Raw genomic sequence first — 16,671 nt, forward strand, 5'->3', positions numbered from 1 at the left:
TTTCCTTAAATGTAGATCACAGAACACACACACGGACACATAGACACACACACACACACACACACACAGAGAGAGAGAGAGAGAGAGAGAGAGAGAGAGAGAGAGAGAGAGAGAACTTATGGTATATTGATATGCATAGAATACACACTCAGTACTTATGCTAGGTTGATACACACACACAAATATACACACACACACACACACACACATATATATATATATATATATATATATATATATATATACATAACTTACATACTGTACTTCAAGTTGATATACTAAAAGTCCATGTTCAGTACTAATGATAGTTTGAGATGTATAAAACACACTCAGTTCTTATGTTAGATTGAAATATATAGACAATACATGCAGTCCTTATGCTAGGTTAGTATGTTATTATTAATAACATTATTAATATAAAACAGTATGCAAGAACAATTATCAAATTAATGGCAAAATATCTGACATTTGCCCTTAATTGAACATTTTTTTTCTAAACCCCAAGAACATCTTCAAATGTGTCAATGCTTTTATTCTACTTATGTATAAATAGTTGGTTTTAGACCAAATCAATTTAATTTGGTTTTAATTTTTGAAATGGATTTTCTATGTATAGCACACGAATGAACATGACACCATTTAACACATTTGTTACATTATATTTCTTTTTGATTTTGGAGTAGACACCTAAATATTGTCTGGTTCACTAAGTGAGCAGGTGGATGAGTGGATGAATGAAAGTCAAAAGCGATGCCAACCTTCAATTCTAATGAAATAGCAGACAATACCTTAATCTGAAGCACACTTCTGTCTGTCTTTGCTTTAACCCTTCACTATTGTGTTTACCTTTCAGCAGTAAATAAAGACCTGGGCTGCTTCTGTCAGATTTTAAAGTGTCAAGGGGAAACCAATAGCACAACTGCTTTATGCTAGTTAGGTGACTCTAAGCATAAGAGAGTTTGTCACACATGACCACAGGACAATTTATATCTTAAACTTTCCAATATTAATATACAGAAAAATTAGGTATATCATGACATAGTAGCAAACACTTGAATGTTATTGTATGTATGAAACTTTTCACAGTTGTAACTTTTGAAAATATATATCACCCAGGAGGAGAGCATATATGCTATTTGCATTTCAGAAATTGTATAAAATTATGAGCTACATTGGTTTGTCTATTTTTTGTCATTTTCATGCCTGTATAAGTGTATTTTGAAAATCTCCTTGTCTGACTCCCACCCACCCATTTTTCCCAAATATGCCCCATGTTTCCCTCCCTTCCCCTTTACTCAGCCCCTTCCTTCCTCTGCACACTCTGTAAAGTCCAGTTGGTGCTGTCAGCATGAACTTGGGTGTAGTGTAGCCACTGCAGTATGGGAAAACTAACAGAGACCGGACACCAGTAGCAAACCAACTCTCCAAGGCTCAGCAGTTCTCTGATGCCAGTAGCTCTCAGCAAGGTTGGGAGACTCATAAGTCCCTTGTCCATTCATGGTGGAATGTCAATTGACTCTATCCTGTGTGGGTCGTCTGGAGGCAGCCACAGCTACTGTGAGTTCATATGAATGCGTTTTCAATTTTTAATGAAGCAAATGAAGATATCATTTAGATGTGACTTTTAAGCAAAGCATCCTAGACAAAGGGAAGTTGGTCATCCTGACAAGCTTTTTGCTGATTTTTTTTTAAAAGTAGATCAAGATTTACATTATTAGTATGCTATTGTCAACAAATTCACATGCCTTATAATAGCATCTTTCAATTATATATGTACTATAATTTTAGTTCAAGGCAAATATGTAAAATTAAAGTGAGAGGCTTCTACTGCTCTTAGACCCATAAGTTTAACTACAAGTCCATTACAGTGGAAGAGTCATATTCAGAAGCGCTAACTCACCTTCAGAGTCAGGGAACACATGGGAAGAGTGGTGGAGAAAAAGTTAGAAGGCCAAATTCTCTGCACACTAAAGTCAATGGGAAGTTTACAGCAGATTCTTTGAGTCAAAATTCCTCTCTCATGAAAGAGGCGGCTTCACTGAGCTAAGCAATTTTGCAGTTGCCAGCAAGTATTGAACTTGGACTGAATATTTTTCTAGTTCCATAAACAGATGCATAGGTGGATTGAACCAGAATATCTTTGCATAGTTAACAATTCTTTAAAAGAAAATTTTTAAACAGTTCTACACAACTCTATTAGTGCACTGTGGGTCATTATCATCCCTACCACCTATTCTCATGTCCTTCCTCTCTGGTAGAAATCTTTCTTCTTCTGAATAAGCCCCTATGTGTGTTTTGTGTGTGTGTCTGTTTGTATGTGTATGTGTGCTTAATTATGATTGCTTCCACAAACAGGATTGGGATTATTTATTAGAACATTAGCAATGTTTCAATGGTGACACCATTGAAAAAGTAACATTCCATCTCCTAGAAACCATCAACTCCCATAGTCCTCCAGTGGGGGTAGGGTTCAGTGAACCATGGTTCCCCAATTGATGAAATATCGGCAGGCCCAGTAATGTCCAAGCAGGTAAATTACAGATGCAGTGATGTCATGTCATCTCATGAAGCTTTTATTTCTCAGCACTCCTTCCAGCCCTCTGGCTCTTACATTCTCCCCATGCTATTTCCTACAACATTCTCTGGGCTTGTGAGGTTCACTATAGCTATCTGATCTAAGGATGATCATACTACAGTCATTGATTCTCCACACATGAAGAGTTGTTATGAGTTTTTGCAATAACCACCACCCACTGTAAAGAGGAGCTTTCTAAAGATGGCTGAACATACATGGAAACGAACATACATTTTGAAAAGCAGTTTGACACAGAATTTAAGAAATCAACAGTAGTAAAGTCTACACAGAAACTCCCCAGGCTCTTCATCAAGGAACTCAGTAGCAGGCAAGAATTTCTTCCTGGAAAGCTAACTCCAAATTTAATCCTAATATTGATTCCTTTATGTTACAAATCTAATCATAGAGTAATGTTAGTTACTCCAGAGTAACCATGACACTGTTGTACTAGCAGATGAGTATATCTTGCCAGACAGGTGATTATTGTAGCTCATGGATGACTTTTGATGACTTTTCTGCCTCAACTGATGGTATAGTACCTCGGGTGCTATGAAAGTTAAGATATGAAGGGTGAAAATCTTGCACAGTTCCAATGTAATTACTTTCTACACTCAACCTAAGTCTGTGGTGACTTCAAAAGTGGGATTTTAAACCTATTCCTGGTGAGCAGCCTAGAGCAATGTTAACATTTACATTTTTCTGGGAGCCCCTGGAGCTCTCTGACCAACAACTACTCATGAAGTATGGCATATCTGGTGCCAGGATGTTAATTTATAATGTTAGTTTCTTGGAGGAACAGCATTACTTACATGAATATCTCCTTAACAACATCTTTGATTTTCAGATAATATCTTGCCATTTTAAGTTTTGGGTTTTTTTGCACAGTGTATGGTGGAAGGAAAGAAGGGTGTATACTAATTCAGATGTAATCCAATGTATACCAATTCTAGCAATTACTTTTTTATCATTTTATAACTATTTTATACATGACAAGAAAACTGACAAGGTCTTCAACTTATGATGACATTCGACAAACAAATTCATTTATTTTGCCTTTTCTTCTTCATTGATTCTTGATTGTGTTTCACTGAAGCCTATCCCTCTTAGTTTACCTTTTCTAAGCTACATCTTAAAACACTGGAGAGAAAGGTGATGCCAGCAAAGCAAAAGAGAAAAACTATGAAAAGTGTCAGCAAAAGCACAAAATGAAAGAAAAATGCATTTAGAAAGGATCAAGAAGAAAAAGCTAATCTTTCCTGGCTCTCAACTCTGACTGTATGCTACAGGAGCTAGTCAGTATTAATCCTCTACAGAGGTATTCCTTGGAGCACTCAGGCACCCTGCTAATGTTCACTACTAGTACGTATCCAATTTTCTGCACTTTTATTGATAACTTGTGTCCAGAACCTAAACTGTCCTCCCAATGAATGTTAACTCTTGAATTTAGTTCCTTCAAAACTAAGCATAAAATCTTCTCTAGGATGCAAAGACTATATATAGGTCTGCATGTTGTGTCACATTCTTACATGTTCCTCTCAAGATCTGAGCCAATAACTACTCCATAACCTTCTTTGTTTATAATCAAGTATAATGTGTATTTTCTGACCTTCTCTGGTGCTGTGTCCACAACACTCCCACACTAAAAGCATTACTATAGAAACAAAAACTTATGAGAAAAATACGTATCACTTACTTTGTCTTAGGGTTCTCATTCTTACAAGTTGCTTAAAATAGCCATGCTTGAAGAAGGAAGCAGATTCTCTGAGGGATAATGAGGTACAAAGTATACTGTTCATGAAAAATTTATCCATACAAATCCTCTTACTAAACCATAACATAATTCATCCTTTATTACAAGTGCAGCCAAGACATGGGAATTCACCTCCAACTGTGAGCTAATACTTTCCAAAGACTAATCTAGAGAACACCAACTGTTTTTGTGAGTTTGCCAATGTGTGGCAAAATTTGTAAGTACCTAAGTGAGGATAACTTTGAAGAAAATCTTGTTTATCCTGAGTTCCATGTTTCTGTACATTTCCATGTGTGTGTGTGTGTGTGTGTGTGTGTGTGTGTGTGTGTGTGTGTGTATTTAATACAATGTAAGAGAATAAAAATATGAAAATCTATCTCTAAGTCCCATATGACCTTACTCTGTTGTAAATTTTTCCAGCGATGGAATCAGACAGGTAGTACACATCTGTGATCTTAGCACTTGACATACTTAGACAGAAAGATCAACATGATTCTTAGGTGAGCATGAACTTAGAGTTAAAACTGATATTAACTTAAAGAGAAATAGTAAGACCTTGTAGGTTTAAACTGAAAATACAAGAATTCCATCTCAAAGTAGAAGGTAAGAGGTTCAGCTAGAACGTGTGCACTTATACATCAACTAATTTTGGGGTAGCAGATGAATCTTTAGCCTTTTAACTGTACAATGCAATAAGTAGTCAAAAGCAAACACTGAAGTAGGGTTCTCACCTTAAGACTATTGACATTTGGAAAGTGATAATTGTTTCTTATGTATAGGAATCTCTTGTTGTTTATAAAAAGCTTAATTGCAATCTTGGATACCACCAACTGGATGCCATCCATACTGTCTATTTCACAGATATGGCAAGCTAAACTATCACCTTTGTTACTTGATACATACCTGTCAAAAGACTTTGCTTTCATTAAGAACCATTGCTTTAGGGTAGGATTATGCCTAAAACTTTTCCTTCCTTATAGGATCGATGTGATTAATAATTGTACATGTTTGACTGAGTTGCCATGAAGATGAGCACATTAATGCATGCAGTGCTTTATGACATGTTTTGACATATTAAAGTTTATTCTTATTACTGTCATACACTAAAAATAACAAACGGTAACTGCTTTCATCATTCCTTGGGGATTCTTTCACCTATTTAAAGATGGGTTGGGTCAACAAATTTTGTTTATTTCTATTTTCAGGATCATTACAATCTCTTAAATGCATATGATTTTTCTGTTTCCAATAATTAAAAATAGCAATATTTTCTCTTTACCTGAAAATATAATAAACTGAAAATGTAAATAAAAAGAATTTTTTTAATTTACAGGGCCAGCATGCAAACTTTAAATTGACATGTCATTATAACAGATAAACTAAATCCACTGTTATATTTACAAGCAAAAGCAATAGTAAATTTGAGTTGAACATGTCCATAGGAATGGTACAAGGGGGGCTGCGTGCTCCTGGCAGAATTACTACATCTGTGACTTACAATTTTCAGACTTTATTTTCAAATTGATTCTTTTTCAAGTATTCAGTTACTGGATGAAGGAAGCCCTAGAATCATGAAATAAGGGTCATGTTGGTGATTTCGTTGATATCATCATAGGACAGAAATGGTCTGGTATTGTTGACAAACTGCCACAAAGAACTCACATATAGGTGTGTTCTTGTGGTCTGGTTATTGATTCTTGGCCCAACTCATGTTGCATACAGATTAGCGAATACAATAACAGGTCTAATGCCTGCTTAATGTATCCTTGAAAAGAGCATTCAAAAGCCATTAGGCCTGAAAAAATGATAGGGTTTGCATCGCAGAGACATTCTACTACAGAAAAAAAGATTTCACTCTGTGTTTGCTTTCTTCTTTCATTAGGAGAATTAGAATTCATTGGTGAGTGTTTTACTGAGGTAGAAAAAATTCTAAACATAAGCCCAAAATTTATCTTTGAAATGCAATTATGAAAATTTTTTAGATATGACTTTGCTTAGTGTAAGTTACTGGGCTTCTAGTTCTTCCAACACAGGACAGTTCTCCAAAAATGATTCTTGACATCAGCCCCAACACCAGCATTTTCAGTTCTAGCCAAGGATTAATTAGAATTGAGACCCTCAGGCCCCACATCAAACATAGGAAATCAGAGACTAGGAAAGAAACCAGAATATATGTAATCCATATGTAACCCAGGAAGATCTCCAAACCTTTTTTTTTGACAATCTGGATGCTACTGAGCTAAGCTGGAGGTCAAATTTATTTTATTCAAAGTAGCAGTAATATTTTATGTTATAAAGGCCATCCTCTTATGTAAAAAAGCAAAAAAAGGTGAAATTTTATGTGCTTGATTTAAAATATAATATTAATAACTTTCTTCAGCCACACAATTCTGTGAATGCACACAATTCTGTGAATGGAAATAGAAATCTTTCTAACAGTAATCCTATTTGACTGGGCTGAGCACAGAGTTCATGTTCTCTATCAAGTTGATTGAATACATTCATGGGTAAAATTCAGACTTAGCTCATAGGCTGAATAAATTAGTTAACAAACAGACTTTATCCTGCAGGTAACAGCTCACTGTTTCTCATGGACAGGACCTAGAAAGACTTTCCTTTCTATTCTTGTATCAGTCTAGCTACCTCTCCACTCTTCTAAGATACCTCTGCTCTCTTTTACTATTTTCTCTGTAAAAATTAAGAATTCAAATTTTACATCTGGAAAATCTATACTTAGTTCAAGGCTTCTACTCAGATCACCACCACAGGCAGATTTTCTTTTAAGTTTATTTATTTATTTTATATATGTGAGTATACTGTAGTTGTCTTCAGATACATTGGAAGAGGGCACTGGATTCCATTACAGATGGTTGTGAGCCATCATGTGGTTTCTGGGAATTGAACTCAAGACCTCTGAAAGAGCGTTCAGTGCTCTTACCCACTGAGTCATTTCTCCACTATATATATATATATATATATATATATATATATATATATATATATATACACATATAACAAAGACTGGCCAAAAAATACACAAAACAAATTCTTGTGTGCCTAGACTGGTTCCTGAGAAAAATAAAACCCAATACTAATCGTAACATTTTAAGAAATTGTATTTAGCACTAACAGAGTTTGTCATTTTTTGCACCACTGAGGGATTGAACTTGGAGCTTCAAATACAGTAAACAAATGTTTTGCCCTTTAACTAGATCTTCAGTCTCTCCTCTCCCTGTGTTTACTTTCTTCTCTTCCTCTCCCCTCCCGTGTCCGCTCCTCTTCTATCTTCCTGAGACAAGATCTCACTAAGTTTCCTAAACATATCTTGATGTGACCCTCTTCCTTGTAAGTGTGATTATAGACATGTACAATTATAGACATGTACAATCAGTCTTGGCTAATGTATTAATTTTACACATGATATTCCATAAGCAATAGTTTTCCATGATTTCTTTATTGTCGATCAGAAAAAAAAAAAACCTGCCATTAAAACATCAACAAATGCTTCACGTATTAACTGAAATAAAAGCTATCAATGTCCTTGGCTGTTCTAAAGAAAATATAAGCAGGAACCTATTATCCTAAGCGATTAGCTGTTATCAGACTCTGAATAAGACATTATCCAGTTTTACTTTTATCCATCCAGGTGGGAATACCAGAAATTGATATCTTTCTAATCAAAGTTTTCATCTTAAGTAAAACTAGAGAGAGCACAAATTAGTTGAATCAATTCATTTGCTTTTGCCTCAAGCTTGCCTCCTGCAATTAATTTACTTGACTTGTTTAATTTCTTTTTACATTCATTAGGGCATTGATAGGGATATTATTATTATTCAGCTCTCAACATCTCTGGGACTCCTTTTCCTCTATTCCACTTAACTCACAGCCAACACAATACCTCTGGTTATTGTGCCCCATGCTATGGGGGAGAGGAAACTACTACTTCTCTCAAGTATGGAAATAATGCCACTCACTCAGTGCACTGTGGACTATGGGTATTCTGTGTTTGTGCATCTAGTCATGACCTGAGTCATGGTGCCAAGCAGAAGGCAGGCAATTTTGGCCTTTTTGAAAAGGAGAGGAGAGGAGAGGAGAGGAGAGGAGAGGAGAGGAGAGATGTTTTCTGTTCTCTGAAACTCTTCTTTTTGAAAACCGAGTTCTTTCACATTACTTTGGAACCTGCATTTATATATACAAGTAAAATCTTGAAGTTTATAGCTTTAAGCCAAACCTGTAAGGCTGGTAATTCTTACAGATAGATAAAGTTTTTTTTGTCCTGTACTCTTTATTGGTAACATTGACATATGGACTGAATAATTATTTATACTTTCTTATATTATTATTTTCTAATGAAGTCAAATATATGCATAGGGTGATACGTTCTGTGAACTCAACATAGGTATCCTTCTAGTAGGTATTACATGTCATCATTAACTTACACACAGTTCACCTTAGAGACCGTCTCACATCTTTACAGTCAATACCCATCCCAGTATGGAAGTGCTACTCAGATTTCCTGCTCCAAAGAACAGATAGCCCCATCTCTAAAATAGTATGGACTTGCATATAACTGAATACTTAGCATGTATCTTTTTTGCTTGAATCTAGAACTTTGAACGTACTTTTTGAATGCATAAAAATGGTCCCTAGTTGATGTCACATGACACAAACACAAGCTGTCCACCTCATTGGAGACTAGGTTAAAAAGCCTAGTCTAGATGAATGATTAGATAATAAGATACATTAATCAAATAATATATTAAGTAACTATTTGTATTTGGTTTGACTAATTTAACTTCAATTATCTCATATGTAGAATTACACATAGAGTTGTTATATAAATTGTTGTGTTATATAAATGATGTGTTCTTTCTAAGATTGTTGACAGCAGGCTCTGGGAGAAAGACAGTCCCTTGTCTTACATTTAAGCAAGTTAACATCAAATGTTCTTCAAATGACCGATTCCTGGACAAGATGACTCCTAACTTAATCATTAGGAGGGAAAAAAAAAGACAGCAAATATCTAATAAGCAAAACAGTACAGCTCTGAGAACAGCTGGATGGTGAACAATGTCCAATGTCATTTGCTTGTTTACCCTATGATAGTTTAAAAAAACACTAATGGGAACAGGTGGCTAATTGCCAGCATGATACACACTCCTCTACGCAGTAATCTCTTCATCAGAGGCTCTGGCATGACTGCTTCACCATGGCCTCCCCAGCCACGTGTGTGAGATGTTGTGGGCACGTGACTTAATGATATCTTTTTTTTTTTTTGCTTTATGGAAAATTTAAAATTTATTGCAGCTCTCCAACCGCACGTTACACTTTCTTTTCAACGTCCTGCTCTGCAGCCTCCTTCGCCCTTTTTGCTCTGATGCCAAAATGTCGGGCATTGACACGGGCCATGCGGAGACTGGCAAACGCCTTAAAGTTCTTCTCTTCTTCCGTGATGACTCTGACCTTTTCCTTTTTGTACACATTCCGGATGGGCGTCACAGGTCCTGTCAGCTGGGTGGCCAACTTAAGTTCTTCAGCAGAACTGTCTCCCTTCTTTGGAGCAGAAGGCTTCCTGGGGGAAAGTATGAGTTTGGAGCGGTACTCCTTCAGGCGCTGCACGTAGGCCTGCAGCAATTCTGTGGGTTTGTTCCATCTTCTTGGGTCCACAGAGATGCCGATGGTGCGAGCCATTTTCTTGTGGATACCAGCCACCCTGAGTTCCTTCAGGCTGAAGCCCCTGCCAGCCCGGACCTTGGTGTGGTATCTAACTGTAGGGCACCTCACAATAGGCCTGATGGGACCGGACCAGGGACGAGGGGCCTTGCGTCTGCGGATCTTGCGAGCTGGTTGAACCATGTGTCCACTCGCTGCTGCCAGTCCTTGTGGAAGTGGGGCTTCACAATCATGCCATTCCAGCTGGGTGCCATGGCTGCTTCCTATACAGGAGAATGGCTGAGCGGAAAGCGACTTAATGATATCTTGTTATATTTTGTCACTTGTCCTTTTAATTTTGTTTGCTATATGTTTGATGCATTCACTTATTTTAAACTTATAGCATTCCTATCTTATAGTATTCCTGATATACAAATTAAATCAAGAATTATATGTTTTATATGCTTTGGTGTTTATTGATTCTGGTAAATTTCAAAGCCTATGTAGGAGTTACCACTGATGAATTATTTTACTTCAAACAAATTTATATTATTCATTGACATTACTCACTCCTTTGGGAGCCTAATTTTTCAGGATTTATTAATTCGCTTTCCTCTGGTGGCTTTCAAATAGTGTTTGGATTCCTGTCCATGTCGCTCTTGTCTTCGAGTTTATACTTCGCTCTTTTAAAAATTGCTTGGCTCTTATTATATTCATTTCTTTAGTTTCTAAAAATTTTCTATGCACATTAACTTCATTTTTACACAGGTTTAAGGATGGTGAGTTATTATTTCTCTTTCCATGATTTACCCAATTAAAAAGTAAAATAAATATTCATCTCTTTGACAATTCTTCTACAACCACATTCCATTGTGCTTCCGTTCTGTCTGGTCCCAATGCTGCCAGCAGAGCTCTGTGGCTGCCTGTCCAGTCATCCTACTGCCTCTTGGAGTTCACATTCTAGTCCTGAGAGCCCCATCACTGATATGGTCACGTGTCCAGCATGAAACCCACATGCACAGCAAGAACCCCATCCCTATGGCAACTCCTCTACTCAACACTCCTTAACAACTGACAGCCTCCACCTAGTCATTGGCTGAACAATTTGAATTAGCCCTCTTCCACTATCAAAACTGTGTACGTCCATTCTGATGGGAAAAACTAACCCACAGATCATCAATGTCGATACAAATCTGTTTCATTGGAACATAATTTGTAAAGGACCATGTAAACTCACTTAAAATTCTTCCTTTTATAGATTACATATAACTGTGAAAGCAAATTGTAATGAACACAAACAAAATTATACAATTAATGTAAGTTAAAAGAATGAAGCTTGAATTCTTAATCATTATGTGAATACTGTTTGCACGCTGGTGCTTTTTGTATATTAAAAAGCTTGAAAACGTGAGATAACTCGAAAGATTTGGCTGATATATTGTCTGACACAGATGCCTAAGGACTAGAATTTGGTTCCCCATCACCCAAATAAAAGACAGATTACCTATAATTCTAGCACATGGAAGGCAGAGATGGGGCATCTCGATATAAAATGAACACGAAACACAACGCAAATAAAATGTTCCTGCCATGTGGACAAGGAATGCAATATCCAGACACTGTAAGGTATGCAAGCATACAGGTAAAGTAAAACGTATATGCTTGAAAATATATCACAAGATGCCAGTTTAAACACTTCAATACACATGACACAATTCTGCTTAGCTATTCACAACCCAAATAATGATCTAGATGGTTTCTTTAATAAAAATGTGTGAATCTTGCCCTATCTCACAAACCAGATTTAATATTTTAAAGCAGAAATATCACTTTTGGTTCCGCAAGTTTTTATACCCTTGTCCAAGAACTTATTTTTTTAAACTTCACTAAAGACTCCACTGATTGATTTTATTCTTAGTTAAAAAAAAAAAAAACTTTAACTTTTTTCCTTTTCTTTCTGCCTTCTCATGAAGTCAGATTAACTCCCTAGTGGCTTTCTTTGCATCTGAAACCCTTTCCACATGGAAAAATACACTTTGCTCATGACAGATTCCAGTTAAGGTAATTCTCTTCTTTTATATGTTTTCTTTTAATCTTGATTTTTTAAATTTGTATTTCTTTGCTGAGTCACTCTTGTTTCTTTCATTTGCACTTGTTCTATGTATATAAGTCTTGGTATCTTGAAGAGTTTTCATGAAATTTTTTCCATAAATTCTTTTGGAAACTTTTTTTCCAGAAAATTCTAATATCTGGTGTTGGCAACATCTTCCTGGCTTTTGTTGTGATGAATAATGGGCATTTTGATGCTCTGTGTGTTAGGACACTAGTTATTACTTCAAATTGTTGTGTCAGCAGGTTTTTATTACTACTGCTACTACCCGAGGAATATAAGGACGATCACCTAGTCATGAATACTGATTATTTCAAAAGTCCAGGATTAACTTATGTGGCACTATAGACCAGGGATCAGAAGGAAACTCTCCATACTGTGGGAAAGAGGTAGCTCCGACTCCCCTCTGATCTTCTGAAACAGAAGAGTAGGTCTTCATCACAGTTCAACATGGTTAGAAATCAGCCCATCTCCTCCTCTGTGACTGAAGCTGACTAGTAGGAACCATACCTTCCAGCTGACAGGGTGGAGGCCCAGGCTCCTAACTCTTGTATGGTTTCCATAGCAACATCTTAGAAAATTCTAGACTGAAGCATTTTATTTTATTTTCCAAAACTTACTAATTTCTCATTCATTAATGATACATGGAGACAGCTGTGAACTGTCCCAACGCTTATCCAGCCATCTTTCCCTGTCTACCTGCATCCTTTCCACAGGAAACCACATCAAAGCCCAGACCTCTAAGCAGTTGCTGCACTTCTTACACCCTTGTTCATATATCTCCAGTCTCAGCCTCTCTTTATAAGTCCAAGCATGCTATGGCCCTGACATGTCTACACTGATTGACTTTTTGTCTTTTTAAATTTAACTTTATTTTTTACTTATTCACTTTACAACCCACACACTGTCCCCTTCCTTTCACCCCCTCCTACAATCCTTACCCAATCCCCCCCATCACCACTTCTGAGTGGGTGAGGGCCTTCCTGGGTATCCCCTCACCGTGGCACTTCAAGTCTTTGTGAGGCTAGGTGCTTTCTTAACCACTAGCCCAGCTAGAAGAACATATCCTATGTACAGGCAACAGCTTTTGGGACAGCCCTACTCGAGTTGTTCCAGACCTACTACGAAGACCAAGCTGCACATCTGCTACATATGTGCAGAGAGGCCTAGGTCCAGCCCCTCTATGTTCTTTGTTTGGTAGTTCAGACTCTGAGAGCCCCAGTGGTCCAGGTTAGTTGACTCTGTTAGTCTTCCTGTGGAGTTCCAATCCACTTTTGGCCCCACAATACTTCCTCCTATTCTCCCATAAGAGTCCCTAAGTTCCATCCACTGTTTGGCTCTGGGTATCTGTATCTGTTTGAGTCAGCTGCTGGATGCAGGCTCTCAGAGGACAACATGCTCCTGTCTGCAAGCATAATAGTGTATCACTAATAGTGTTAGGGATTGGTGCTTGTCCATGGGCTGGTTCTCAAGTTGGGCCTGCTCTACATTGATTTCTAATAAGACCCATTTGGTTCTATTTTTCCTCATGAATCTCTCAAACCTGTTTTTCCTCAACTTTCGTAGCTCAGCAACAACTTTAGTCTTCTGGATGCTCATCTTAAAACAGTGAATTCATGAAGGTAGAGAGATGGCTCAAAAAATAAGAGCACCGGCTGCTCTTCCAAAGGTCCTAAATTCAATTACTAGTAATCCCATGATGGCTCATAACTATCCATCCTGAGATCCCAGGACCTCTTCTGGCCTGCAGGATACATGCAAGCAGAACACTGTTTGCATAATAAAGAAATAAATCTTTAAGAAGTACATGAATTCCCCTCGTATACTCACACATCAAGGTAACTAGACAAACGTTTGCACTGAGTCAGATTGTAAGTTATATGTAAATCATAGTTGAATGAGATTAAAATTATAATTTATATATTAGATTCCATGCAATTACTGGGGAATTACCCCTAAGCTAATTATCTGTCTCTAGACCTTCAATTTTCCCAACTGTGCTCTCCAAATACTTGCTGTTTGAATCTTCCTGGGTTATTAATCCTACAGTGGTCTGGTGTCCTGGGGAGGCAGAAGGCATTTCACTCTTAGGGCTGGTCCATCATGACTAATAGATACCTCCTGTTCTCTATCTATCTATCTATCTATCTATCTATCTATCTATCTATCTATCTATCTCAACAATGGTTTCATATTGGGGAGTAGGTTTTGCACAACAAATACTAGTGTACCTTAGAATTTGCTCCTCTTGAAGCAACCAGATCTTGGGGTAAAATATTTACCACATGAAAACAAGCAGCACCAGAACAACTCCCAACACTCCACTCAGATATTTCCAATATCTTCTCATTTCACATTATAGCAAAGATAGAAAACCCACCTCAGCTCATCTTGCTAATCCTGTCTTCTCTCATGTCCTTGCAAGTCTATGAGCAGAACTCACACTCTCTAACCGCAGGTCCTTGACATAGTTTGCTATGTGTTGAGTAGGTTATTTTCCATGGCGTAGTACGTTTGCTCAAATCTCAGCTCAAATCTGACTTCAGAATGGTTGTCCATGGTATTCTAGTCTGTTTTAATACTCTTGTGTTATCTTCAGTCATACCTACCCTGCTCTGCTTTTCTCCACAGCCCTAATTAACACCTCACATGGTGTGCTTGTTTATTCCATATTTCTAATTTCACCCATGGGGCACAACTGCTCTTTCCTGGATTCCAACACTTAAAGACCTTAGTGGCCCATGGTAGGCACTAATGATAATTTAGAATTAATTTAATTCAAAAATATTTCAGTCTATGTTTAGGAATTTTTTCTTTAGATAACATACCCCCTTCCAAATATAGGTTAGATTAAATCAAACAATATATTTATTAAAATGTTGACACTTTTATATATTTTCATCCTTACTTTGCAAAAGCTTGTGCTAAAATTTCTTCCAAAGAGAAGACAAATAATGATAATATCTTGTTAAAGTTCAATGTCTCCAAAATTTCATATTGATCTATTGTTTTTCTAATCACTAAAATGTTCTCTTTTTGAAATAAAGTGTTAAAATAGAGTCATTCCTCTGTGCTATTATATCTCATATTAATTATAGAAAAGCAATAGGAATAACTAATATATTTTTATAATTTGAATAATAGATTTCTTCACAGTGAAGTATGCATGCCTTTAAAGGCTTAAAGTGAGCTCCTGTGTTAGTGGAAGACAGAAGTTAATCAGCATCCCTTTCCTTGAGGACTAAAATTTTATAAAATCAAGGTTAAGCAGAACGTCAGAGGCATGGAGAAGTATTTACTCATTTTTGTTATTTTACAGATTAACTGAAATTTTGGGGTCATTATTCCTTGATAACATGTTCAACATTTATTTCTAATAAGTTAGGGTTGACTCTCTTCATGATGAATTACTAGAAATAATTTGATAACAGAAAGAACTTATCCCAATAAGATTGCTTTTCAGCTGAAACCATGATTGCAGTAGCTTCGATTGGTAGAACAAAATTCAGTAACTTATATGTACAAAATTCATAAATATTATTTTGAAGATAAAATGTGTAAATGGCTTCCATGTTCCTCTGAGTGTCCTCTTACAGGAGAAGCCTTTTATACCCCTAACAGACCAGGCTTTACAAATATCTCATGCTATTACCTAAAGTTCTCTGCTTCTTGCCTAACTGATAAAGTTTTATACATTTTACAAGGTTGTTTGGATTATCATTATCTTTTCATTTGGAGTACTTCCAAAAAAATGTGATACTCTGGGTAGTTATTTAGATGTGAAGCACTTGTGATTGAATAGTATGTACTCTGTTTCCAACCTTCTAGGAGGTTCAGGGTGAACCTCCATTTCTGACTGCCACATTTAAGTACCTATTCCATGCAGCATAATACTCAACCCTTTACCCATAGGCTGAGAAACTGATGGCACAGAAGTCTACAGCTAAAACATGCATTGTGTGGGATTGTGCACTCTTTTTAGACATCTTTTTAAAGAAGACTATAACTACTCAATTTACCACAAAGAAGTAAACTCTGTGTTATTAAATGAAAAAGAGTCATTGTAAAGATATATTTCTTTTAACTTAGAAAAAATGTTGAAATTATCTTAATTTACATGAAGAGATCAAGCAGCTATTCCTACTAGAAGATAATTTCTGATCTCTAGGACGAATTTTAATTGATGTGAAATTTTTATATGTACTAAAAACTACTTAAAATGGAGTTCCCAAGAGTCTTATATTTACAAAAGTAGAAAAAGTAAGTTTCTCTTCTGTGAAATGTGACAGAATTTTTCAGCCTGAAAGACACTGGGCATATACCCCTGGTGTCTTCCATTTCTTTATGTTGAAAAGAGGTATCTAGCAATTTGCACACTGAGGTTTTAATGAGCCACAGAGTTTGAAGGCTATGAACTGAGTAATGTTATCCATTTCTGATAGTGCCCTGTAGCTGCTGTGTTTTATACAGCACAGTGGCAGACAAAAAAAAAAAAAAAAAGAAAAAAAAAGAAAAAAAGACAGCTCTTCAATCAGCTTCATTAGTAAATGCAGAGTTGCACCATTTTAGGAACCAATGGCATTT

General features: G+C 36.6%; 1 protein-coding gene and 1 pseudogene across 1 annotated transcript in view; one reads left to right on the forward strand and one right to left on the reverse strand.

The window, feature by feature from the left end:
- Positions 1-16,671, forward strand: part of Gpc5 (glypican 5) — a 1,275,516-nt gene that overhangs the window by 1,164,181 nt on the left and 94,664 nt on the right. The gene's annotated exons all lie outside the window — the stretch shown is intronic.
- Positions 9,648-10,252, reverse strand: LOC114624415 (annotated as a pseudogene).

This window comes from Grammomys surdaster, unplaced genomic scaffold (genome assembly GCF_004785775.1).
Source record: "Grammomys surdaster isolate TR1022 unplaced genomic scaffold, NIH_TR_1.0 65, whole genome shotgun sequence".
In the NCBI taxonomy this organism is placed as follows: domain Eukaryota; kingdom Metazoa; phylum Chordata; class Mammalia; order Rodentia; family Muridae; genus Grammomys; species Grammomys surdaster.